The sequence below is a fragment of the Lissotriton vulgaris genome, chromosome 1_1, assembly GCF_964263255.1.
Source record: "Lissotriton vulgaris chromosome 1_1, aLisVul1.2, whole genome shotgun sequence".
NCBI classification, from domain to species: domain Eukaryota; kingdom Metazoa; phylum Chordata; class Amphibia; order Caudata; family Salamandridae; genus Lissotriton; species Lissotriton vulgaris.
In genome coordinates, this window is record NC_141685.1 from 642,766,750 (window position 1) to 642,793,224 (window position 26,475).

A 26,475-nucleotide genomic window follows, 5' to 3' on the forward strand; every position below is an offset into this window, starting at 1 on the left:
GGACCATGTACAAGACAGGCAAGACAGCCCAAGTGGCAGCAGAGATGAAAAAATACAACTTTGCTCTGCTTGGCAACAGTGAGGCCAGATGGACACAGTTTGGACAGAAAAGACTGGCTCCAGGAGAAATTCTGTTGTATTCCGACCATGTAGAAGAGAATCCCCTACATACTCAGGGAGTAGCACTGATGCTAATGCCAGCAGTCAACAGAGCTCTGATTGGATGGGAAGCCCACAGTCCCAGAATCGTCACATCATCCTTGGGCACAAAGAAAAAGAGGACCAATATGAATTTTATCCAGTGCAATGCACCTAAAAATGACAGCAAAGAAAAGGAAAAAGAACAATTTTACAACAGACTGCAGTCCATCTGAGAGAAATGTCTTGAGAGACACACCAAAACGCGGAAACTAGTCGGAACGCTAACATTTCCACCGGACTCCACCACGGAGCATCGCGACTATTTTACTCGATATTTTTCCTATCACAGCGTGACTACTATATTCGCCTGAACAGGATTGTACAGGGCCCCCGAGGAAGGGCTCCGCCTGAAATGCATTGGGCCAACGAGTTAAAACACTTGTAAATAATGAGAAGAATCATGGGAAAAAAATGCACAAGTAAAGAATAACATTGAAACTGATTCACACACATTGTACCTTTATTTTGAACTTTATTGAAATTGTTTGACACTGAGTGCTCTGGGGAGACACTTTTCTTGACAGATCAGTGCATCTACGCATCAAACTTTACCCAAGTACAGAGGGTTTCACCCCACGGGCACCACCTACTCTGTTAAATCTTATCATTACACCAAGGAGTGCGTACCCCGACCTCCATTTTTGGATTCTTGAGAGAGACATCACCATCTTGACGGGGAAACTCAATGCCAAAACTGGAAGCAACAACACTGAGTACAAAGAAGTCATGGGCAACTATGGCCTTGGTGACATTAACAAGAATGGTGAAAGGCTTGCAGATCTCTACGCCCTGAACAGTTTGGTGATAGACTGTAGTGTATTCCCATGCAAAATAATACACAGGGCAATGTGGTGCCACCAGGCCATTCAACAGAGAATCAGATCGACCATGTCTGCATTTCCAAGAAGTTCCAGAGTTCCAGAGTTCCCTGCGGAAAGTAAGAGTAGTGAGAGGAGCAAACGTGCCATCAGATCATCACCTTGTTATGACCAGGCTAAAGATAAACATGAAGCATGGATGGAACCGACAAACCAACGCCTGCCATATTACAACACCCTCCTGAAAGATGCACAGAAGAGGAGTGAATACTCAGTCACCCTCAGTAACAAGTTTCAATTCTTGCAAGAACTAGTGGTCAAAAGAGACCCAGTAGAAAGTCAGTCGGAGAAGGTCAAAGATATAGTGACATTGAGCTGCCAGGAGGTACTGGATCCCAAGTAACACTAGCATAAAAATGGATCCCCACCAAGACTCTCTACAAAATCCAGGAGAGAAAGGAAAAGAAAGCTGCAGTCAACACCAGCCGAAAAATAGCAGAAAAAGAAAAAGCTCAGGGGAATACGCCAAAACCAACAAGGAAGTAAAGAGAAGCTTAAGAGCAGACAGGCAAATATTCATCAATAGTTGAGCTACAGAAACCCAGAAAGCGGCAAGCCATGGAAACTTAAAAGAACTCTATGACTTAACAAAGGAATTTTCCCGAAGATACAGCAAGCCAGAAAGACCTGTTAAAAACATAGCTGGGAACACAATCATGGGTAACGAAAGCCAAAATGAAGATGGGAGGAGAGATTTAAAGAGCTGGTGACCTAGCCTGAGCTGGAGTCTCCACCAGACAAACAGCGAACTGACAAGGATTTGCCAATCGGCTGCAGCAGACCAACCAAGGAAGAAATACAGCAAGCCATCAAACAGCCGATAAATGAGAAGGCAGCAGGACCCAAAAGCACTCCATCAGAGGCACAGCAGGCAGACATTGAACAATCAGAAGACATGTTCTTCCCCATGTGTCAAAGGATCTGGGAAGAGGAAAATATACTGTTAGAATGAAATAATGGAAGGGGGGATATATCATCACGATCCCCAAGACAGGTGTCCTGAGTAACTGTGCACACTACAGAGGGATAACTCTTCTATTAACCCAAGGCTTAGTGTTCAACAGAGTCATCCTGAACAGAATGAATGAACAAGTCGACAATCAGTTGCGAGATCAGTAAGGTGGTTTCTACAGAGAGATCCTGTACAGAGCAGATTGCAACACTGAGCATCATCAAAGAATAGTTGATGGAATGGAACTCCCCCCTCTATGTGAACTTCAATGACTACGAGAAGGCATTTGACTGCGTGGACAAAGAGACCCTTTGTAAACTTCTCCGCCACTAACGTGTGCCAGATAAACTCATAAGAATCATCAGGAACTCTTATGAGGGAATGACCTGCAAAATAGTCAATAGAGGACAACTCACTGAAGCCTTCCAATGAGGACCGGAGCCCGTCAGTCTTGTTTGTTCTTACATTTTCTTTTCCTGCTCAACATAGACTGGATTATGAAGGCATCCACTGCAAGGAGAAGAAATGGGATCCAGTGGACACCTTGGTTGCAGCTCGATGTCCTGAACTTTGTAGATGACCTGGCCTTACTCTACAATATCCACCTGCAGATGCAAAAGAAGACCGACAAAGTGGCAGCTGCATCAGCACACCTTGGCCTCAGCATTCACAGGGAAAAAAACAAGATCCTGAAGGCTAATATGACAATCACAACTGCAGTCACTATTGCAGGCGATGCACTGGAAGACAAGCACACAGATGCCAACATCAAGGCATGAATCAGTAAAGCAAGGGCCGGATTGATTCAGCTAAAGAAGTTCTGGAGCTCCAAGCACCTTACACTGCAAACCAAAATCAGGCTTTTTAACACCAATGTAAAATCGGTCATTCAGTATGCTGCAGAAACTTGGAGGACAACAGTGACCACCACCAACAAAGTCCAGATCGTCATCAACGCCTTCCTGAGGAAAATCTTACAAAGTCGCTGGCCAAGTACCATAAGCAACAACAACATATGGCAGCAGTCTTTCAAGATCCCTGTTCATGTAGAAATCATGAAAAGACACTGTGGCTGGATAGGTCACACCCTCTGCAAGCCTGCATTAAGCATCACCAGGCAAGCCGTAACTTGGAACCCTCAAGAGATTAGGAAAAGAGGAAGGACAAGAAACAACTGGTGCAGAGGCTTCGAGGCTGACTTCAAGGTGATGGGTTACACCTAGAATCAGTATGAAAGAAAAGCCAGGTGGAGGTGGTAATGTGTGGCCGGAATACTTGTGCATATTTGTTTTATATCATTTTGTTGTGGTGGTGATTTTTTTAAATTGATTTTTGTACTGCTGTGTTTTGGAATGTAATGTTGTTGTGTTGTGCTGTGGTTGTTGTGTTCTGTACTCACTTTTGTTGTGTTGTGCTCTGTTATGTTTTAATTGGGGTGCCCTTTTATTGCTTTGTGTATGTTATCTTGTTTACTTTAAATATGTCAACAAACGCTGATACATCTCTAGCCAAAAGCAGCATCTCTTCAAAGTTTCTGTGACAGGAAACCGCCTAGCACTCTTCTATGCACTAGGAGTGTAGCACTGCTCCAGTTCTTCAACTATTTAAGACACCAGTTAGTCAGAAAGTGTGGCAGATGCTGTGTGTACAATCAGCAGCTGCAGCGGTAACTCTATGTGATACTCCCCATGCCACAGTTTTGGACTGACTGGCACAATTATGGACTCTTAAAAAGATAAAGAGCTAGAGCCCTGGTATTTTACCACCTAAGACAGAGCTAAACGGCCATTTGTCACTAGAACTATGAAGAAATGAGCAACGTTTGGTTGGAAATATAGCATTATATGTTTACATCTCTAAAGTATTAACACAGAACACAACACATCACTATAACACAACATAAAGCAAATCAACAACATGACAGGGCTCAATACACCAACCTCAGTAAATCACAGCTCAACAATACAATGCAAAACTGCAACACAAACACATCACTGAAAAGCACAACACATCAACACCACAACAAATCGGATCACAAAAAATACACACAAAACTCTTACCACAAATTTCCACCTTCAGAAATCTGCTTTTCATAAATCGGTTGTTTGCACCAAGCACTGCCTTGCAAACCACCAAGGATATTTAACAGTTCAAGTCAAAAATGTTTGTGATACATCCCCAAGAGTCTGAGTTTGGCAAGATGTGTTCAGGTCAAAGAAATCATTAAACTGCCAATGACCAGTCTGACCTGCTTGTGTTCAGATCTGAATACACATTTGCTGTGGTCAGAGAGAAACTTTCTTCATAAAGAGTCATAGTGTATTTATTTCTGAAGGAAACGTAATATGGGATTTTTCAGGTGGGCATCTAAAGAAACCTTTGCAATATGACCAGTTGGTTTATATTAATTTGCAACTGCTGTTCCCATGAGCTGTGCTTTTATGCCATTAGAGGCTTGGCTAGTGCTTTATAAAACTATTTACAAAAAAATAAAAGATACAATAAATGCCAAAAAGAGCTACGCTTGTGAACAATAAAAATAGCAGACATGTTGGAAAACGGAAACCGGACAAAACTCTGGTTTTGCTCCATTTCAAAAACATCAACTCTGCCTGTGGTTCATTCAGGCCGAGCATCTAGGGGAGGAAATGAAAGATACATAGGGATGTATGTGGCATCGACTCATGATTATCTCTTCCCAATCTGAGATGGCGCAGCCTCGCAGTCGGGGAACAGTCATGGTGGTGCGCGTTTCAATTTATAAGTACCGATGCATTGCAATGTCATGACCCCCTAACACACTGATAGATCAGAGCTGATGTAATGGCGACCTGGAGCAAAAAACTTTGCCAATGTCTGCAGTGCGCACACCCACATTTCCTGACTGCCTTGAGTTGTAATCAGATGAAACCAGAATTGGGAATAAATTGGCCCTCTCTGGCCCATCGAGCAGTGCCCAAACATCAGTGTTAATAATTAGGGACCAGAGGAAACAACACAATCACCAGGAAGTCAAAAGCATCTGTCTGGATGATTGATTGCTGAAGCGTTCCTTGCAGGCAAAGTGACTGGAGCTCTGATTGGAGCAGCGCGCCCGCCCTTAGAACAGAAACCGCCTGTTCACAGAGCAGCTTGTGTCCTGTCCTTAAAGGTGCAACACCCCAGGGCACAGGCATTATGTTCATTCTCTCCCACTTCCTGCACTTAGTGGTTGACACAGATCGACACGTCACTCAGCACAGTTAATTTCCTTTCTCTCCACTTCATCAGTTGCTGCAATATTCACACCAGCGCCAGCCCCTTTCGGTTGTCTGCCACGGTCAGGCCAGCAGTTTATCAAGAGCCATTCAGAAGCAGCGGTTGCTAATCCCACAACCAAACAATGACACATTTAGAAAGATTGCAGAACCGCCAGAGAACGCATTTGCCACATTCACTTTGTGAACAACTCTATTCCCGGGTAGGCCTGTGAGGTGGGAGCGCCCTTGAATGCAAACATTTATGTCTGCTTCAGTCTTACCAATTAAATCATAGCACAATGCACACACACCACAGAACTCCCGTGACCAAAAATGGAATTATAGAAAAGCACGGTATTACATAAACAGTTTCCTTTGTTCTCAGGATGGGAACATTTATTCTACCGAGTGGAGCAGTATTCACCTCTGGGTGTGTATATTCACACATGCATCACCGGTTTGAATGAACGTTGCTGCAGACTGTGAGAGTATGAAAGATGCTACGACTGTAGCCATTCCACTGTCAGTGGCATAACACATAATGATGGGCCCCCAGCACAACGGGATGCGGGCCCCTGAGCCTCCCATGTCTCACCGATATTCATTGGTCTTGGGCCGAATGGGGGCCCGCTGAGGCGTTAGGGGCCACTGTAGTACTAGGGGCCCACCTACGCCACAGGGGGCTGCAGGGGCCTGTGTTATGCCCTTGTCCACCGTGTGTGATACAGAGCGATGAGGAAGGCTGCTTTAGGGGCAACTGCAGGAGTGGTCACCGTTAAAGGTATTTTGGGCAGAGGTGGAGGTAGGCGAGCAGGCGAGCACTGGAAGGAATAGCTTCATTTATTGCAGACAGAGAAACAGTTGATCTAAGCAGAGTTGGAGGCGAGGTAGGCAGAGTTGCACTTTACGGAGGCAGATTGCAACTTAATTTAGGATGAGACAAATACAGATTTACTTAGCTGGATATCCTCTCTTATTGCCCAGATAAGGGATGATATTCTGGAATGGCATGTTTTCCAGAAGATTTCCTGGTGGCTCCAGCATTTCCAGGCCTCACTTATTTGTCAATGGTCAAATCGGAGACAGAGAAGATTGCAGATGAAGAAGGCGGTGTTGAAATGGTGATAGGAAGTATTGCTGTTACAGTATGCAGCACTTTATGAAGGGAGGAGCATGGGCATACCATGCAGACAACTGGAGCTGAAGTAGGCAAGGCTGCATGTGAAAATAGACTTACAGGGGTAGAACAGAGATAGGCAGGATGCAAAGTGAGGTAGAGGCAGACAGGATTGTAGCTGAGGCAAACAGGATTTAAGGTACCACACCCATGACTACAAGGAAGAGGGCCACAACAGCATTTAAAAGTAAAAGGAAGAAACAATGGACGGAATGCTGAACAATGCAAACATTCACCCCCAATCACAAAGATCTGGGTTTAATCCATCGTTCTTTTGCTCTCCATGCCACCCCACTTTGGACCCAGCTATATGAAAATCAGTCTTGACCCTGTTCCTCATGGGAACAGTCAGCCCGAACTGCCAAGCCAGGTCCTCCCTGGACAGGAAACAAGCATCCTGGGACCGGATTCAGAGCGTCACCCCGCTCTCATCAGCTAGGCTAGCTTGAATCCAGTGACGCAATGAGCAAGGGATCCACGTCTGGGCATGGGAAACATCCTTTACAACACAGTGTTTACACCGCACGACCTTTACGACACAGCCATTACAACGCAAGTCATTACTACGACTTGCGCTGGAGGGCGCTCTTGATTAAGGAATAGTTTGATTTTCTTTTCCAACACCTTCCCTACTGTTACGTGGGCTGGAGTTGGAATAGAAAATTAAATTAATCCACAATCCAGCGCCCTCCAACGCAAGTCGTTGTAACGACTTGCGTTGTAATGGCTGTGTCTTAAAGCACGGCAATAAAAATGATCGCGTTGTACTGACGTACATCCCTGGGCATATCGTTCCCACTTAGGGCAACAGATGACAGCATTTAAGGCACTCTGAAATGCAATTAATGTTACACAATGAATAATATTGAGTTGAGCATAGTTGCATTTGTGGCGGACATGGAAACAGTTGGCGTAAGCAGTTTTGAAGATAATGTAATGAGGTTTGCAGCTGAGTTAGGCAGAGTTGCAGAGGAGACAGGCAGGGCTGAAAATACTACATTCAAAATGTACACTAAAGTAGGCTGGCAGTATAGTATTCAAAGGGAATAGGCTTGTAATTGATTTTGTCAGGTTTTATGTTAAGAGAGACTGGGTTGAAGTTGGGATAGACTGGCTTGAATTTGAGGCAGGCACTGTTGCATTTGATGCAAGCTTCTTTTCAGGTTAGGTAGCCAAATTAAAGCTTGAGGCAGGTAGGCTGGCATGTGAGGCAGGGTTGCAGTCACAACATCCAATATTATAGTTGAAAAAAACAGGAATGCTGTTGTTGCAGACCAGCTTATTTTGAATTAGGAAATTAAAAAAACAAGCAAGGTTGCAGTGGAGGCAGGCAGGAACGCAGATGAGGCAAGCAGGATTGCAATAGAGGCAGTTAACACTGTATTTGAAACAGGCAATATTGAAGATGAGGTAGGCAGGGTTCCATAGACGAAAAGCAGGGCTGCAGTCGGGGTAGCCAAGTTTGCAGGTTAGAAATACAGGTCTGGAGATGAAGTTATCTGGCTTGAGGATCACAGAAATCAGTCTGCATTTTAATGAGCAGCTGGAAATCTGAAAAACAAGGACGTTTGCAGCTATTAAAACGAAAACATCCATAGCTCCGTATGGTTCATATTAAATTGTGTAGCCAATTGCACTCTACACTTCATGTCGACATAAATTGAATGACACAAGGAATCCGAAAAATCCTTCCTCAGTAAGAAAAAAAAAACAGACCGAAGGAAGTTGTGAAAAACCTGCTGTGAGTGTCAGCACTAATAACTCTTTCTACTACTGAGAGCGGCGCTGATGTCAGCAGCACAGTGAGCCACAGGTATCTTGGCAGAAAGGCATTTCCACGACTGTACCAACAATTGACGTGCCGTGGAGAAGGCACTGTACAATTCAGAGACTGCTAGCTCACTTGACGGCTGGCCTGTTTGTTACATGTGGTGGATAAAGTAGAGACCAGTACAAGACGCTGTTAAGTCACCCATCTTTCCGTTTGTCCACAGCGAGCAGTACTATATAACACAGGGGTCCAAGGAAGGCGAGGATTCCGAGCAGCAAATGGATTTGTGCATGAAGTTGCGTATTTTACTACAAGTCGTGCTTTTAATATAGACCTGCCATTTAGGGAGGGTCGCCCCACTGCTATTAGGGCCGGAGAAAGGGCCGGAGAAAGGAAAAATAAAATTATAAAAACACCGTTATTATTATTTTATTTTTCACTATGGGGCTAGGTTGGGGCTGGGCTGGGGTCACAGGGGGTGGAGTGGTTTGCACTCTCTAAGTGTGCATGACTTTTTGGTTGGCTCTCTTGGGCAGGCCAGTCATGCGCACTTTGCATGTTCCCCACCAAGCTGCATTACATAGCCGTGTGAGGAAAATGCCCAGGCTCCCATTCCCCGTCTGAGCACCGAATCATGGTACAGCCTTGTAATTGTCTTAGGGGGGGGGAGCTGGCGTGCTTCCTGTTTTGACAGAAGCTGAGGAGAAGGCTGTGTGGGAAGGGACCGAATCAGAGGACAGACGGCGGCCGGCTAAAGGTGTTGTTTCTTTTTTTAAATGTCCACACCCCTCTGCCCACCCTGCCAACCCCAGTCCCCACCATCTGCCACTGCTGCCATTATGTCTACTCCATAATATTGACTACCAACATATAATCAAGGCAAGTAGATATGAAGCTAAGAATATTATAGGTATACTTCCCTGTACATGCTTAGCGTAAAGACACACTGCTAGTTCACATGTTGATAGTTGATATATGTACTGGTCGATATAATTGATCTTGATATTTTGACATACAACTGTGAAATTAATGTATTAAAAGTTCCACAATGCAATAAATAATTTGCACGACCTGCAGGAGGACCAGACCATTTCGTTTGAGCAGGCTGTGTATCTGTTCTAATGTTTCAGTTTCATAGATTCGCTCTAAATTGGCTAAATTTACATCGTCAGACAGTGGTAATTTGATCATCCCCAAGGCACACAAAGTAAAATGGGGAGGAAAAAGCTTTGCCTACACTACCACTAAGCTCTGGAATTCGCTTCCTATATCTCTAAAAAAAGAACCCAATTTTCTTCAATTTAGGAAGGGATTGAAAACCTGGCTATTTTGTGGTGCCTCCACTGTAGCCATCTGTAAGCTGATTAAGAGCCTATACACCTCCGGGTATAAGTAGCGCTATACAAATTCCTCATTTAATTTCAAATAATGACTTCGCCCTACTATATCTAGGTACTTTATGTTATATAGGTGCATTTAATGGGATATTGTAAGCCAATTAGAATATGTCCTGTTTTTCATAAGATCTGCTTCTGTTAAATCATTTCTATGTTGCAGCCAATGTCCTGCATGGAGTGTGGTTTCACAGTCACTTGCAGCACTTGAAGGTGGTGCTTGTGTTGCCAACATGATGGAATGCATGTAGTCGTTATATGAGTATGACATATACTTAGTTTAACAGCTGCGGAGAGGAGCTGGCATTGGTCTCGTCTTTACCAGATACTAGTGAATGAGTGCACACACTTAGGAATATTGTAAGAGGCCATTCTTCCAGTGCAGCCACAGGGGTGCAGGACACGCAGAGTTTTCCAAGTATGTATTTGTTGGAGAAGAAACAGCATATGCATAGAAAGTTAAACTCAAGATGCCAATGACTCTGTGCCAGATTTAGCAGGACCAGGTGATGGATTAGCTCATGGTCACGGTCACTGCTTACGTCTCATGTGTAGTTGTAGGAGGTGGGCACTTGCACTTGTTTTTTGTTGAACATGGCTTATAAATTCTTTATCCAGAGCAAGAGAGATTATGAGAGAACATGCATGATGAAGAAGGGAGAGAAACAGAGATAAAGGAGAAGTGACAAGAGAGAGATAAAGAGACAAACACTGTATGGTTGTGGAAGAAAGATGCCTGCAATGGAATCGAAACTAGACAGTCTTGTTTTCTGAAAAGTTGCTGTTTAACAATGTTAGCGGCAACCTGGTAAGAAAATCTTTGGCCCCTTCAGTTATGTTTTTAAAAAAATGTAAGCATTGCCCATAGCAGTACTTAATTAACGCATGCTTGTAATGAAAAAGCGATTCAGAAAAGGGGGTGGTGATGAACAGAGTGTCTGAATTAAGCAGACCACTCTTACCCAGTCCAAAGATCAGGGCTTGATCCATCACCGTTATTTATCTCACTGCCCCATCCCAGCTCAGAACCTGGCTATATGCAAATCAGTCTGTCCCTGGCCCAGTGCATCATGGGAACAGGGCAGACTAAACTACCAAGCCAATTCTTCACCAGAAAGGAGACAAGCTACCGGGGACCGGTTTCTGGCTTTTCAGCCGTCTTCGGCCCGGCTTGCTTGAATCCTGATGGAGCAGTGAGAAAGGGACTCATGTCTGAGTATACCCTGCCACACCTATAGTGGCCAAAAACGATTCAGAAAAGGGGGTGGTGATGAACAGAGTGTCTGAATTAAGCAGACCACTCTTACCCAGTCCAAAGATCAGGGCTTGATCCATCACCGTTATTTATCTCACTGCCCCATCCCAGCTGTAATGAAAAAGCAGTAGACGTCATGACTGAAGCCAGTAAGCATCAAGCCGCTCTCCGCACATGCAGAAAATCGCATTGGTGGTAAATGGAGAATACTGTAATGGGTGAGGAAAGGGAAAACTGATATGAATTTTTTGTTGTTGAGAAATTCAGCCTGTGGCTGAGATGTGAACGGCTTCCCAAACATGGCTCTGGGCCTTGAAGACCCATTTTGAAACCAAAGCTGCTGTTGCTTTAACACCACTGGAATGGATCTTGCAGCTCTAAATTGCAGTGGTTGGGATTCTGCTGTTACAGATGCTGCTGATGATGTAAAGGGTATATTCAGCCAGTAAAACCATCATTAGCAGTACAAGAGCGTTTGGAACTTTGCTATTTAAACTGTAATTAAGACTGAATAGGATTATCTGTTTATAAATTATTAATATTTCATTCATAGACTAAACTGCAGTACCATACCTGCATGAGATACAAAATATGAACGTCAACATAGTATGGTTTTCTGATATTTTGTGAGGGGGATTTTTATGCCCCCTCACCATTTTCATTGTTGGGGAAAAGCAGCAAGTGTCTTACATACATGTGATTTACTCATATTATTTAACCCCTTCGAATCTCGTGACGAGCTCAGCTCGTCATGAGCCACGGTGCTCGTGTGCTCATAACGAGCTGAGCTCGTCATGACCTTTAGAACGCCCTCACGCTGGGCTAATTCCCCTGCTGTGCGAACGTTCTAAAGAAACTGGTGTGGTCATGACGAGCTCAGCTCGTCATGAGCACACGACCACCGTGGCTCATGACGAGCTGACCTCGTCATGAGCACAGGGGCGCTGTGCGCGCCCCCCGCCCCAACACAACATGGGAATTTGCCCAGCTGCGAAGGGGTTAAATGTACTTTTTAGAAGTTACACCAATATTCAACATATATCCGGCCGTAGTAGCCCCCTTTCTGTAATTGCGCTAGTAACGTTCTAAGACATTGGCAAAGTGGGCTCTGGCCCAGGGCCCCCACCTTTTAAGAGGCCTCCTTATTAAGCTTTCAGTACGGTCCCAGACTCTCTATAGTTTTAAAATAATTAAATTGTTTACTTGCTTTCTTTTTATTTAAGCCAACCCAGACGTAACTGACAGATGCTGACAGATGAAGGAAGACACTGGGACCGGCTCCTACCCCTCGCCCTGTTTGTCATAAGGGCACAGGTCCAGAATAGCTTTGGCTGTTCATCCATCGAGATGTTATATGGCAGGCAACCCCGGACGCTGTTGGAAATTACCAAGGAAGCCTGGGAAAAGGATCCTAATAGTACCACCAAGCTTCTCAAATATTCCCAGCATCTTAAGTCACGGTTAGGGAAGTTAAGAGAACTAGCACATGCCAACCTCGAGAACAGTCAGAAACAACAAAAACGGCACTATGATAAAGTAAAAAAGTGGAGAAGCTTGCAGGTGGGTGAATGGGCCTTGGTACTCCTACCCACCTCATTAGCCAAAGTAAAAAGCGAATGGACACCATTGGTAACACCACCTACTGAATCCAGCTGAGTCCTAACCGGTTACAGTCGTTCCACATCAATCTTCTAAAAAAATGTCTAGGCCCTCCATCCACCACCAATCAGATTGCTCTTGTCCCAAATGAGGAGACTTGTACACTAGAGCATCTTATAGTGAATTAGCTTTTGTCAGTGCAGCTACGGGAATCCCTTTTAGACATGCTTTAGGAGCACGTACCCCTTTTTTCAGACCTTCTGGGAAAAACCACCTTAGTGGAACACTGTATCGAAACCCCTCCCGGTAAGGTGGTCCGCTTGCGACCTTACAGGATACTGGCCGCCCGAAGGGAGGCAGTATCGGCTGAAGTTAAGAGCATGCTGAAGATGGGAGTAATACGCCCCTCTCAGAGTGAATGGTCGTCGCCCATAGTCCTAGTCCCCAAGCCGGACAGAAGTATCAGATTTTGTATAGACTTCCGACAGGTAAATTCCATCTCCAACCTGGACGCATATCCACTACCCGAGTCGACGAGCTAATAGAAAGGTTGGGAGACACCAGGTACATTACCACTCTAGACCTGACCAAGGGGTACTGGCAGGTTCCCTTGCGCAATACCGACCAAAAGAAAAACGCCTTCACCACCCCAGACGGTCTTTTTGAATTTATGGTATAACCCTTTGGTCTACACTGGGCTCCCGCCATTTTCCAGAAGCTTATGAATAGAGTCCTGTATTCCCATCATACGTACTCCTCGGCCTCATCTTCAGCCCCACGTGGGAAAAGCATTTGGAACACTGTCACCTAATATTCCAAGAGCTGAAAAGGGCAGGCCTCCACATCAACGCCAAAAAGTTTTGTATGGGGTTTTCTAAAGTGAAATACCTGGAATACTTATTGGGAAATGGTTGCATCGAACCTCAGAGAGAAAAGATCAAGGCTATCACTGAGGGCCCTCTCCCTACAACAAAAAAAGAAGTTTGGGCATTTCTGGGTCTGTTGAGAGGTTCATCCCACGGTACTTAGACAAAACTGCCCCTCTCACAGATCTGTTCATAAAGGGAACCCCCAAACATATTCTATTGTCCCCACCTTCGTCAGTCAAAGCAACGTTCCAGAATCTGAATGATGCCATTACCCAGAGTCCTGTTCTCATTCCACCGGAACACACATGCCCTACAGACCGATGCCTCCGATGCTGGTATCAGGGCGGTTCTTCCCCAACTCTGGTGATGGGTTGGAACATCCCGTCCTGTTTGTCAGCCATAAGCTCTTCCCTCGGGAACAACAATATCCTGTCCTCAAGAAGGAATGTCTGGCTGTCAAATGGGCCATCGAGAAGTTGAGGTATTACTTGGAGGGGAACATGTTCACACTCTATACTGACCACACTCCACTTGTGTGGATGAGCAGGAACAAAGGGAACAATCCCCGGGTGATGCGCTAGGTCCTTTCCTTACAGCCGTTCGCTTTTGACGTTCGACATCGAAAAGGAACTCTTAATTACAACGCTGACTTTCTGTCCCCGTTTCTGTTCATCCACGAGCGGGAAGACTCTAGGAGTGGGGTGTGTCGGAATCAGCTACCCACGAACCCCGATTCAGTTCATAAATCACCCTCTCAACAAACCAGCTCTCTCTCTTCTGTCCAGTGGCCTGATGCAGACTTCAACCTGGGAGACCGGGATCACCACAGTACCTCCCTGGACTGGCCCTTTAATTCCTCCATTGACGAGAGAAGCCAGGCCCCCAAGGGGACGGACGACTACAGGCCAAATCCGGATAAGAGGCAAGAAACCTGCGAGAGGTGGGTCCATGACCTGAAGGAGGAAGCGGAGGAAGCCCGGAGTGCTAAAGACACGAGGAGGAAGCGCCCTGGCTGCTGTGAGTCAGAGACGACAGGAGAACAACCGGAGGTTGCTGCGCCCAGCCACGGCCCTGGATGGACATGGCTCCAACAGGTGTGTGCCAGGATTCGGGGAGTAGGGAGTGGGGCGGGGAAGTTCGTGTCAACCAATGGGGTCGGGAAGCGTATGAGTGTGGGCTGAACTGTTCTGTGAAGCTCTGCGCACCTTCTTCCTTGCCTCTCTTGCCTGGTGTCGGCCCTTCCTTCACCCCACACTCCCTATCAGCCGGATGCACACCTCCTCACCACCGGTTCCCGCAGGACGCCTATACCCAGAACTAAGACTAGTTCATTTATTTTTGTTTGTTTTGGTTTCACAAGTCCCTGAGAGACGGACCATCCAAGTACGAGCACCAAGGAGAAGACTTCCAATCGCTTGAAGAAGACGCCGATGAATTACAAGACCAACATTGTTAATTCCTTGCTTACTTATTTTGGCTTTGGGCCAGAGCAAGGGAGTAACTGGCTACTGATTCAGTATAGTCTGTATACATAAAGGAGGGTCCCAGTGAACCGTGATACATTTATCAAATTTATTCACAATACCATTAAGCACATCATTTTGTCAAAGCGCACTGCTAATTAATCACAATGAGCTGACTCCACTGTACATTCGGAGACAATAATAACAACATATTCATCATAGTGCCCCAGGGAGTGTAGGGAAAGAGTAGCGTGATGTAGTGAAAAGGGAAAAAGGATGTGCAAAGATAAATAGTTAGTGCAACCACAAATTATTTCAAATTTAACATACAAAAGTAAATTGGCTTCAGATCCCTGAGCCAAACAATGGAATAACTAATTTCCGAAAAGTCAAACAATTATCATGTATATGACGCTGGTACTCAATATCCAAAATAGGGTTGGCGTCAACTGATGTAAGAGAAAGTAGCCGTCGACGTTTCGACCCCAAGACTACAACTGTAGACCTTACACTGGGGTCTTCATCAGGACAAAAAAGTGAAACCCAGGGATACACTAATTCTTCATGGTGGGTGGGATAAATAATTGCCACAGGATAGTGGACCAAAGCACAAGGTCAATCAATCCGACAGCTTTGTTGTCATACAGACGCTTCACAGATCATCAAATATCTTCAGATTGTCAAAATGTTCTTAAATCAGTAGAGACAATTCTCAATTAAAAACAGTATAGTATAGTCTGTTTTTATAGTCTGTAGCATTGGCTGAGCTCATGTGGTTGGGCAATTGTGACAACCATGGTAAGCCCTATGCCAGATTACTCAATAGAGTAGTATTCTAGCTATGGTCCTGGGAGGAAGCAATCACAGGTGAAGCTGAAGCTGAATTTGGATTTTCCATATCTTGAGGAGGTATCACAATCATATTTGAGTGCACTAGGTGACCCAGTAAGGGCTGAGGCCCATAAAGGAAGGGGAATGATGACCCCTTGAGGGGGTGCTAGAAGTGGTTGGCGCTCCGGAGGATTCCCTGGGTAGATAGCAGAAGTAGTATTAGGCTGCTATTGAGTAGCCTTTTAGCCTGCTTCAGTTTTTTTCTGAAAAATTAGAGGGAAGGTTAGAATGTCGATGTTGTGGGGATGTAGGGGCACACAGGAACAAAGAGGTCAAGTGAGACCAGCTCTGGGCTTATAAGTCTATTGACCCCATAGGCACCCACATCCCAGAATACCTCCATATCTGCCCTCCTTTTGCTCTCAAGTGAAGATACGTTATCTCTCTCCTCGCTTGTCAGATATGGAACTGATGGCATTTCCAATGGTGCCACCACCATACCTCTTGTCTGCTCCTATGTTCACTACCCCCAAGGTGATGGTTTGTTATTTCCATTATTCTATTTTAACTAGGCTATTTTTGAATTAGGGCATCCATTTTCAAGTAGTGTTCTTCATTAAGCAACTGGCTGGATTGACATTGTTATAGTGAGAATAATTGTGAATTGAAACATTATCAGCCTTACATGACTTGCTATAATGCAACAAAGAAACGTACCTTTTGCAAAGTGTAGGAAGCTGGGTTTCTGTTGCAGTAACCCTCCCAATATTTGCCAGATTTCTGATGCACTTTGACTTGATGTGCCATGTGTCCCTGCCAATCAGGTTCCCAGGGCCCGTGTTCTTTCCCAAAACTGTGCCTTTGAACTCCCAATTGGCACCTCTGTGGTCAAATGTAAGTCCCTTGCAAAAGGTACCATGGGTACCAAGGGCACTGTGACTGGGTAAGGCCCCTAAGGCCTGCAGCACATATTGGTCCACCCTTAGAGGTCCTGTACCTTAACACACACACACTGCCATTGCAGGCTGTGTGTTTTGGTGCAGAGAAAAGTGAAGGGTCAACATGGCACACATTCCTGTGTGCCATACCTGCAACCCACTGCCTATGGTACAGGTAAGACACCCCTCTAGTTGGTTGGACTATACCACTGGTGAGGGTACAGGTGCATGAGCACTGTACCCCTATAGTGTCTAAGTCCATTCTTAGACATTGTAAGTGCAGTGAAGCCATAAAGAGTATATGGTCTGGGAGTTTGTCATTACGAACTCCACAGCACCATAATGGCTTTACTGAATTCTGAGAAGTTTGGTATCAAACGTTTCAGCATAATGAACCCACACTGATTCCAGTGTGGGATTTATTATACAATGCACTCAGAAAGCATCTTCGAGATGCCCCCTGAAAAACGCCCAGCCTCTGGTGGGTTCCATGACTGGTAAACACCAGCCTGCCACCATGAGACATGTTTCTGGCTCCTGGGGTGGGAGCCTTTATTCCCTGAGCCTAGAAACATAGCCCTTCCTGGGTAGAAGTGCTCACACCTCCCCCAGGTCAGAAAGAACACTCTGTGGCAGGGGAGCTTCAAGGGCCTTGCTGTTTTTGTAACACAACCCCCAGTCTCTCCAACTATCAGGAGCAGGCCCCTTTCCTGTCGCTCCTCCTTTTCGGAGGGAAGACAGGTGGGAAAAATTAGAACAGCCCAGAAGGTGTGCCCACCTCTGACAACCCCACCCCTCAGGTGGGGGAGGTGAGGTGAAGCCCACTCTTCAGTGCCCAACATATTGCAGATGGCAGGCATTCTCCAATCAGGATTGGGGTTTGTGCCCACTCCCCCACGTGGAGTGAGCACACAAAGGGTGTAGTCTTTATTTTAAGAGTTTTTTAAAGAGTTTTGTATAGTCACCTTAAGAAGGTCAGTAGCCCATTGGCTACTGACCTCGAGACCTCTAACCTGCCCCATAAATACAGCATTTAGGGGACAGTCCTTAACCAAGAATGCAGATTCCCTCAACATACGAAGAAGAAGGACGAAAGAAGATGCCCAGCAGAGGAGACTGCAGAGAAAAACTGACTTGGCCCCAGCCCAACAGGCCCGTCTGCAGTTTCCAGAGATTCTGCACCAAAAGCCACCTTGTCCTGCACCCAGCAACCTCCAGAACCCCTGGGAGGACTGACTGCCTTCAATAAAGACCAGCTCTCCTGTGAAAAGCAGCTCAGTTCAAAACAAACAGCCAAGAAAAACTCTGAGCCTGCTGAGGGCAAAGAAATCCGACGCCTGGAACCACCACTGCACCCGAAGCCAGAGTCCAAGAGGCCCACCGGTCTCAATTAGGTTCCCCAGTGCTGCAGAGTCTGAATCCACCATGGGTTGACCCCTCCAGGACTCCCCGACATTGCCTGCAGCCTCTGCACGGAGACCCACCCAACCATGAGTGGCCCAGTAAGGTGAAATCCGACCTTGAAAGACAGCCCTGTATCCAGCCACCCGGTGCCCTGGAGAAGAGAACCCAAAGTGCCACTACGTCACCGAGCACCCCAACTTACCTGCCCAGCTGTTGGTTCCTTCCGGAAAATGTCCTGGACTGAGCCTGTAGCCAAAATCCAAAACCGGCAACTCCTGTTGAAAACAACAAGGCACCGAAGCCAAAACAGCACCTTGTACCCGGCCACCCCTGTGCCGCTGTGGGTGCACCTTGTGTGCTAAACCGGATCCCCCTTTGCCCTGAGCCCAACACCAGGGCATTGCTCCAACAACCTTATGGCCTGCTCGTGAGCAGCCACCAACCGGAGGCCCCCTATTCCCCATGGGGTAACATTGGGCCTCAGCACTCTGCACCCAGTTGCCCTCATGCTGCTGAGGTGGCTTTGAGAGTGCACCCTCGACCCTGGGAGAACCCTGGTTCTAAACTCAGAATACCAACTCCAAAACCTAAGTACTTACCTATAAACCGATAACACTGTTTTCTCCCATAGGATTGCATTGACTGCTTTTCTGTGCAAAATCTTTTAAGAGTTGATTTGTATGAAAACCGTAAGAAACTGCATATGTGTAAAAACTGAATTACTTTTTCTAGGAAATGTCCCAGTGTGATATTTTGGTATATCACACTGAGCAGCAAAAGTAACTAAAAAAAGTAATCTGAAAAGTAACATACAGAGTAATCTACAAAGTAACCGAAAAGTAATTTTGACTGCTGACCTATCAAACTGCATTCAGCTTGTATTTCACTGCATAAATCTTGCAAAGTATTATCATACTTACATGTACCATCCCTGGCTTGGTTCTAGAAAATAAAATATAACTAAATAAAAAATGTTACACAACCAAATTGGAATTCAGTCTTTGACTCTGTGACATCATTTCTTGCCTGACTGCGTACAATAAATGTTTTTCACTACCTCTGATAAAGCCTTACTGCTCGCCCACACTGCCACAAATAGAGACTAAGGTATTATCTCATTTTAGGGTTCCACTGGAATCTGTACACACTACACGTTACTTTGATATAGTATATGCAGAACCAGCTTCCTACACCAAGGTACATTCTTGTCTTGCCAATAAGGTAGCACGCAAACCATCCCTTGGCGTGACTATTATCTGCAAATATGACGAGCCAAGTTAACTTATATCTCACAATAGGCTTATCATTGTCACTCACTGCTCTTATATCAGTGACCAATATGATTCAGGATACATCCAAGGTATAGCTACTCACTGGAATGGCTTCTGTTAGCACTTTCTCCATGTCTTGCAGACGTTAGAGGTTACTGAGCAATACCCTTAGTAATGATTATTGCTTACCACTAGTTTGTCATCACTGTGAGTGCTGTCACCCTGTAAGTGATTAGCCAAGAGTTTTCGTTATACACATAAATCACTCTCATGCTAGCCTGATCAAGCGGTTAAGGCGTACTGGAAGAGGTGGTATGGCTTTGTATTCAGAAACAGTGTGACACAGTAATACACAGAAAAATGTTCAATGTAAACCCAAGGTTCTTTCTTTCAAACCACAATCCCAGATGTATTCTAGCAATGGAAAAAAGCAGTGGTTAAGTTATTTGGTGATGCACAGAGTTCAAGTCAAGTCCTTGGGACAGTGGTTACAAAGACTAAGGAATCCTAACAGCATTTTGTACACAATTCTGAGATTATTTTGTTCATCACTGACTAACAGCAAGTGCTAGTAAGCTAGCTGGTAGACCTGGCTTTTTCAGTGGGATTTATCCCCAGACGTTTTGCTTTTTGGCCTCTTGTTTCTGACTTCTTGTTGGTTTTATGACTCTGGGCACTTTAACACTGCTGCTCAGTGCTAAAGTGCATATGCTCTCCATGTAAATTGTGCTTATGTATTGGTGTTTCCATGATTGGCTTATTTGACTTACCACTAAGCCCATTGTACAGTGCTCTGTGTGTGCACAGGGACTGCAAGTCTTAATGCTGCCAGTGGACCCGCAGCACTGACTGTGCCACCTATGCAAGAAACCTTTTAAAAGGGTCTCAGACCTGCCACTGCAGTGTCAGCATTCAGTTTCTACTGCCATGTCAACCTGGCAAGTGCACCAACTTGCCAGGTCCTACCCTTCCCTTTTCTTACATGTAAGAAACCCCTAGGGTATTTCAACGGTATCTCTATTTTGGCAGGGTGCAGTGTATGTGAAAGCTAGGACATGTGCTGGTCTGTGTGACAAGTCTTGATAGTGAAATACAGTGTATTTTGTTTTTCACTGTGGAAAGACTTCTGTCCCATAGGATAGAATGGGAGTTCATTTATAACATCTTTATGGGTATACCTTCCCATTGGGACCAGGTAGGAACATGGAGCTTAGTATGCCTGAATATAAAAAGGCATCTTTTAGTAACATTGATTTTTGTATTTTGTGTTTTAAAATACAATTTTTAGAAAGTGGGTATTTTCTTGCCTAACCATCCTGGGTGCCTCTCTGGTTTGTGGATTGACTGTCTGGCTTTGGAGTCACAGGGGCTTGTGATGAGCATTCTCTAAGACAGCCACTGGGGGGTGAGGTGTGTCCTGCCATTCCTGAATTAGTCAGGCTGGACGGAATAGACTTGGGCTGAATTTAGAGTAGTGGGAGGAGATTTGTGTGCAGCTGAATAGGCGTGGTCTGCCTTACACAATGCTGTCTCCACCACCTGCCAGGAAGTTGAGCCAAAAAGGACAGAACTGGTTTGGACTGAGCACATAGCCTCTCTGCCACACCGCAGCCCTGACCTCACCGACGTCGGTGCTTCATCATCGTTCCTCTCTTTCTCCTCACCTTTTTAATATCTACTTCCGACCCTTGGTCGGTTCCCTTAAGAACAAGGAAATTAACATCTTTAAATATTCTGGTAATATGCAATTACTATTCACTATCAATGATAGCCCCAAGTCTAGACAACAATTTCAGGACACTATGCTGTTCTTCCGGGATTGGATGAACTGTAATCAGTTGAAGTTGAACTCTGACAAAACTGAGATAGTTATACAAAAAGTAAGGTGGACCATTGGATTCCATCACTTTGGCCCAGCAAGTTGGGTCCCTCTCTCTTTCCTGAAAAGATGGTAAAAAGTCTTGTGGTCATCATTGATGAGGAGTTATTGTTTAAGCAGCAGGTAGGAGCTATGACATCGGCAAGTTTCTGCCAACTGCTGTGCACAAAAAAGATAAGGAACTTCCTTACCAGGGAGGCTCTGACCTAAGTAGTAATAACCACAGTCAAGTCTAAAGTTGACTACACCAATTCTCTTTACATGGGTCTTCCCAAAGTCCTATTGCGGAGGCTCCAGTTAATCCATAACCAGGCCACTCGGTTGATATATTATCTGCCTAAATATGGCCACATCACCAAAGTGACGACGGACCTTCACTGGCTACCAATCGCACAGAGAACAATGTTCAAGGTGTGCTGTACGGCCTTTAAGGACTTGTATCTGAACTGTCCTGCCTTTGTCAAAACACGGATCAGCAAGTATCGTCCTAACAGAGATCTGAGGTCTAGCCATCTACATTATTTGGTGGTGCCTCGGTGCAAAAAAAATGGGCTGGAGGACGTAGGTATTCCGTCATTGTCCCTCAAGTTTGGAATACTCTGCCGTTGGATCTTAGGTCCACTTCTAACTACACCAGTTTCAGACAGCTACTGAAGACATGGTTATTCAAACAGGCTTATCAATAACTATGGACCAAGGCTGTATTAGCAACCCAGCACTAAGAGACACCATCTGGTGAATGTGCACTTTATAAGTTGCCATTAACATAACATCGCGGAGGCAATACTAGATGGGTGTGACCTCCCAAAACGACACTTCAACGCTACTGCAACGTCACCTCCCCGGCAACAGTAAGGAACCGACTCCTCACCTCCTCTGTGGTCATAACGAACCAATGCCATCCGGCGCCAAGGAGAAAAGAACAATTGATGGACAGAATGCAGAACAATGTCATACATGCACCCCAGTACACCAATCTGGGCCTAAGTCCATCGTTTTTTGCTCACCATGCCATTCCAATTTGGACCCAGCCAAATTCAAATTAGTCTTGACCCTGTGCCCAGTAGGAACAGTCCAGCCCAAACTGCCAGGCCAGGTCCTCCCTGGACTGGAAACAAGCGTCCGAGAACAGGTTTGAAGCATCACCTCCCTGACGCTGTGCACCACCTTTGTTTTCATCATTTACCAAGGTACTGATCTTTTGGTTCTGTGTGACACCGGGCCCGACACCACGCACCTCGCAGTTGGCGCTGTTCTTTGGGATTTTCATCTGTCACAAGCCATAATAGCTCTCGGTGGAGCTATATGTTGGTACAAGGTTTATTGTTTTGAATAATCTATTTTTGATGATATCTTGATTACTGTATGTTGGATTTTACTTATATTTTTTAACCAGTGTGGTGTCCATTTGTTGTGTTTTCACTGTATTACCATCTGTGTGCACAAATGCTTTGCACACTGCCTCTGAGATAAGCCTGCCTGCTCGTGCCAAGCTACCGAGGGGGTAAGCAGGGGTTGTCTAAGGGCGCAACTCCCTTACCCTGACTAGAAGCAAGGGTCCCTACTTTAACAAAGGTGCAAACCATTGGAAACTGGAGACCCCCATTTCTAACAATAGCCCAGCAAGTTAAGTTTTCACAGCTGAGATCCATCTGCAACCTGCACCTAACTGGTTCAAATCCTGGCAAGGTCGGCTATTACCATTTCGAGGGCAATGTAATTGTTACCTCTGATTTGACGCTGAACAAAAAGGTAGTCTATACTGTGTATAAAATCAAGCAAGCCTAGACCGTTTGTAGGTTTAGAAATTCTTAGCGAGGAGAGATTAACTGCGACCTGTTTGGAACCAGTTTCAAGCAACCAATACAGGAGCTAGCAGAACCTGAAGTATTCTGAACTAAGACTATTGCACTAAATCACATTTCATTAAACGTTCATTGCACCTACTGCTTGTAATACTTGCCTTGTGATTGGCATACGCACATTACTCCGACTTTGTCCTCTATTGCAAGGCTCTGTGATAGTCATAATATCCTTCCTAAATGGCTTTGCTTTTCTAGTGAAAAATGAAAAAAATCCCAAAGTTTTTTTTAAAACAAACCAAAGCCAATCTTTTCATCCCTAACTATTTGCTGGTTCGTAGCACTTACAGCAGTAGATCTGTCATATATCGAAGAATCTCAATTTGGGGTCTTCTTGATTTAATGAATTGCTCGATTAGTTGTATATATTTTATTAGCAACATTAATTAAATTGATCACGATTCTGGGAATTTATGGGTTATGCTCTTTCCAGTTTTTTAAGTTAATTTAAACACTGATTTCATCATAGTTGGTTGTAATAGGTATGCAGCTTTACAGTGTGAGGCTAAGCATTTCTTTAAGTAGGCTGTACAGTATTTTTGTGAACTCATGAGTGTTCAAGGCTGTGTAACATTTTAAATATTTCGAATAGTCTTTTAGCATAAAATTACTTAATAGGGGGCAGATTTACAAGCCCCTTGCGACACTTTTACGCCGCTGTTGCGCCACTTTTGTGATGTAACGGCGTCGCAAACAATGCACCACGTTGCAACACATTTACAACGTGATGCATCTAGGGGGATATGTCACGTTGTAAAGACTTGCGCTAGATTATACCTGCGTCAGGTATAATGTATGCAGGGTGGGCGTTCCGAAGTAAGAAAGCCTTGTAAAAGTGACACAGTGAAATCTACAAGATTTCACTGCGTCACTTCTATGATGCCACTGCGTCAAAACCTTACGCCTGCTTGAAGCTGGTGTAAGGAGTGATGCAGCATAATTGGAAAAGGCATTCCTAACCATTGCTGGAGTTGCATAGCACTTGTGACACAACTGCAGCACTGCATTGCCTTTAAGCCCACAGATGAGTCACGCATCTGTCAATCTTTGCTCCAAGGTGCACCGCATTGTAAATGCTATGCATCCATGGCGGCGCAAGGGTTTTTTTGTGTGACGCAAATTAACCAACGCATCTCTGCTGTAATGCAGAGATGCGTCAGTTCTTGTAAACCTGCCCCTAAGTTTTTACTCAATCTTCACTGAATCGACTTTTCCAGTGCTGCTATTTCAGTATGATCTGGTCCACTGAAAAAGACCTCAGGAAGGATTTGGAGAAGCACCGAAATTCACACTCCTGTCTGGCTGGCTCGCTCCACCCACTCTCTTAGGTACCACTCGTATGTAGGGAATCAAAATGAGCCCTTGGCAGTCATGCACAGCACACACACTCTACGGACATCCTACTGAACATACTAATGGTAATCATACATTCTCAATCCATGTGCCTTATGGATAAACTGAAGGAACTGGTCACCGGAGATTGACAGGCCAATTTAAAGCTGCAGTGATCAGTAGGCAAGTTTCCCTGACATGACAGGTAAAAAGGTCTGTGCTGCCACCATAATCCGCTGCATCCACCACACTCAGTCCTCCACAGCCTGTCAACAAGGCATCAAAAACTTGCTTTGAGAAGGAAGGGCAGGCGTGCACACTCTTCAGGGCCATCCAGGGGACCTCTCCCGTCCCAAATATAACCCTTTGCTGAAATACTATTCTTATCATATCAGAAATATGCTTGTCCTTGTTGCGGCAAGTTTTAAAATCTGTCAATCAACTCTGGTTGCATTCCTGCAAAGTGTGAAGGCTATTTCACATGTATTACTTTTCATCTTGCTGCTTTCCTCTGGCACAATCTACATCAGTGATTACAGTGAAACAGAATTTCTGGATTACAGACTGAAAAACAACAACATTATTACAACGAAGCCTATAAACTGTAATTTTAGTGCTCATAATAGGCACATCCGTACATGAAAAAAACAGATTTCAACGTTTCTTACTACCCGAAAGGGAATTGCATCTTTAATCATATCAAGCACAAACTGCTAATTTTGTTCAGCGTGTTCCAGTGCTTACAAAATCCAGATCAGGCTGTTGGAAACCTACCACAAATTAAAATTATCGGCGTCTGCCGAGCTCAAGTGTGCTATGTAAATCATATGTCTCATGTTGTAACAAGACAGGCATCTGTTTTTGTTTTGTGGGAGTTAATAACCTTACCAGCATATTTAAGCAGTGCATTAACGAGGAAGGCTAGAAAAACTGAGGCTGACATAAATCAAAAGGTGTTATACCTCTGCACCAGGAAATCTGGTTAATAAACCGTTAGCACATATGGTTTATCAGGGGTTTCAAGGAGATTTGTAGAGCGAACACTTAACCTGCAGCCACAGTAAGAACCTGAATGGGTTTGAAAGAAATGCCTTTCAAGTGAGAAGAAAATAAGAGGTGCCTGGAGCTATTCTCGGGTGTCTGGAACACGGTGTTAGGGAATGGAAGGGGCGAGTGAAAGGATGAAATTGTGTTATCAGTTTAATCAAGTAAAGGAGATTGAACAAAGCTCACGTGCCTACCGACAGGGTGCCAAGTATTGGTCCGACTCCTAGCACCATAAAGGGCCATAATAAAGCATAGAAGCAATTAATAAAAAAAAATAATTAGGGCCCCCTGTCGTAGGGTAAAAGTAGTTGACGGGGACTGGCGGCCTCATTAGGCTACTGGGCCCTGATGCCACTCCTCTGGCTTGAGAACGTGGGCATGTAATTTCCAGGAAAGCCAGTGGGGACATACCATATACAATTTGCCAAAGGAAGCCATTTTTAAAATGTTCTTGGCTAACACTGAAGGCCTATTTTAAAGAATTGTGACTGATGCAGATGAAGTAGACTGCTCACTGTATAGGTGTTGTGTGTAGGTTGTATGCAGAGTTCAGACTGTGATCCAGTGCTGTGTCAACCCTCTTACCATTTGTTAACTGATAAAAACTTTTCTGCTGACTGAGAGGTAAAGGGAGTTAGCAGTTAATCAAAGAAATTTAATTAACAGTGCAACCCATTTGGCTACACAAGAAGGATCCGAATCAGTGACTATAGTTATGAAGGTTTATAACAAATTAGAATCAAGTTCAGGTAAACAAATCTTAATATCATGCTGTGGAAATACAGAATAACAACTGGATAATGAGGTTCAGGTGTACCAGTATCAGGCAAACAAGAAGTTCAGTTACAGCAATACAAAAGATCAATGACAGAATTTAATGCTCAGAGAAGGGTTTCTGATTCTCTCGTCTATACATGAGTGAAGTCTAAAATCCTCTAAATTAAAGTCCAAACTAAAAAGGATGCTTTAGAACCTTTAACAATCTAAAAAATCAGGGAAATACAGAAACATTGAAAATGCAGGAAAATGTGGGAAGGTGTCAGGATTTTAGAAGCTCAGTTAAGAGTCTTCTTGAGATACTGGGTGTAAGTGTTAGCCTAAGTCAAACTCAGC

The 26,475-nt window shown here is 44.7% G+C and overlaps 1 pseudogene; it reads left to right on the forward strand.

Annotated features, from left to right (window-relative positions):
- Nucleotides 1–612: 612 nt before the first annotated feature.
- Nucleotides 613–26,475, forward strand: part of LOC147747595 (uncharacterized) — a 34,149-nt pseudogene continuing 8,286 nt past the window's right edge.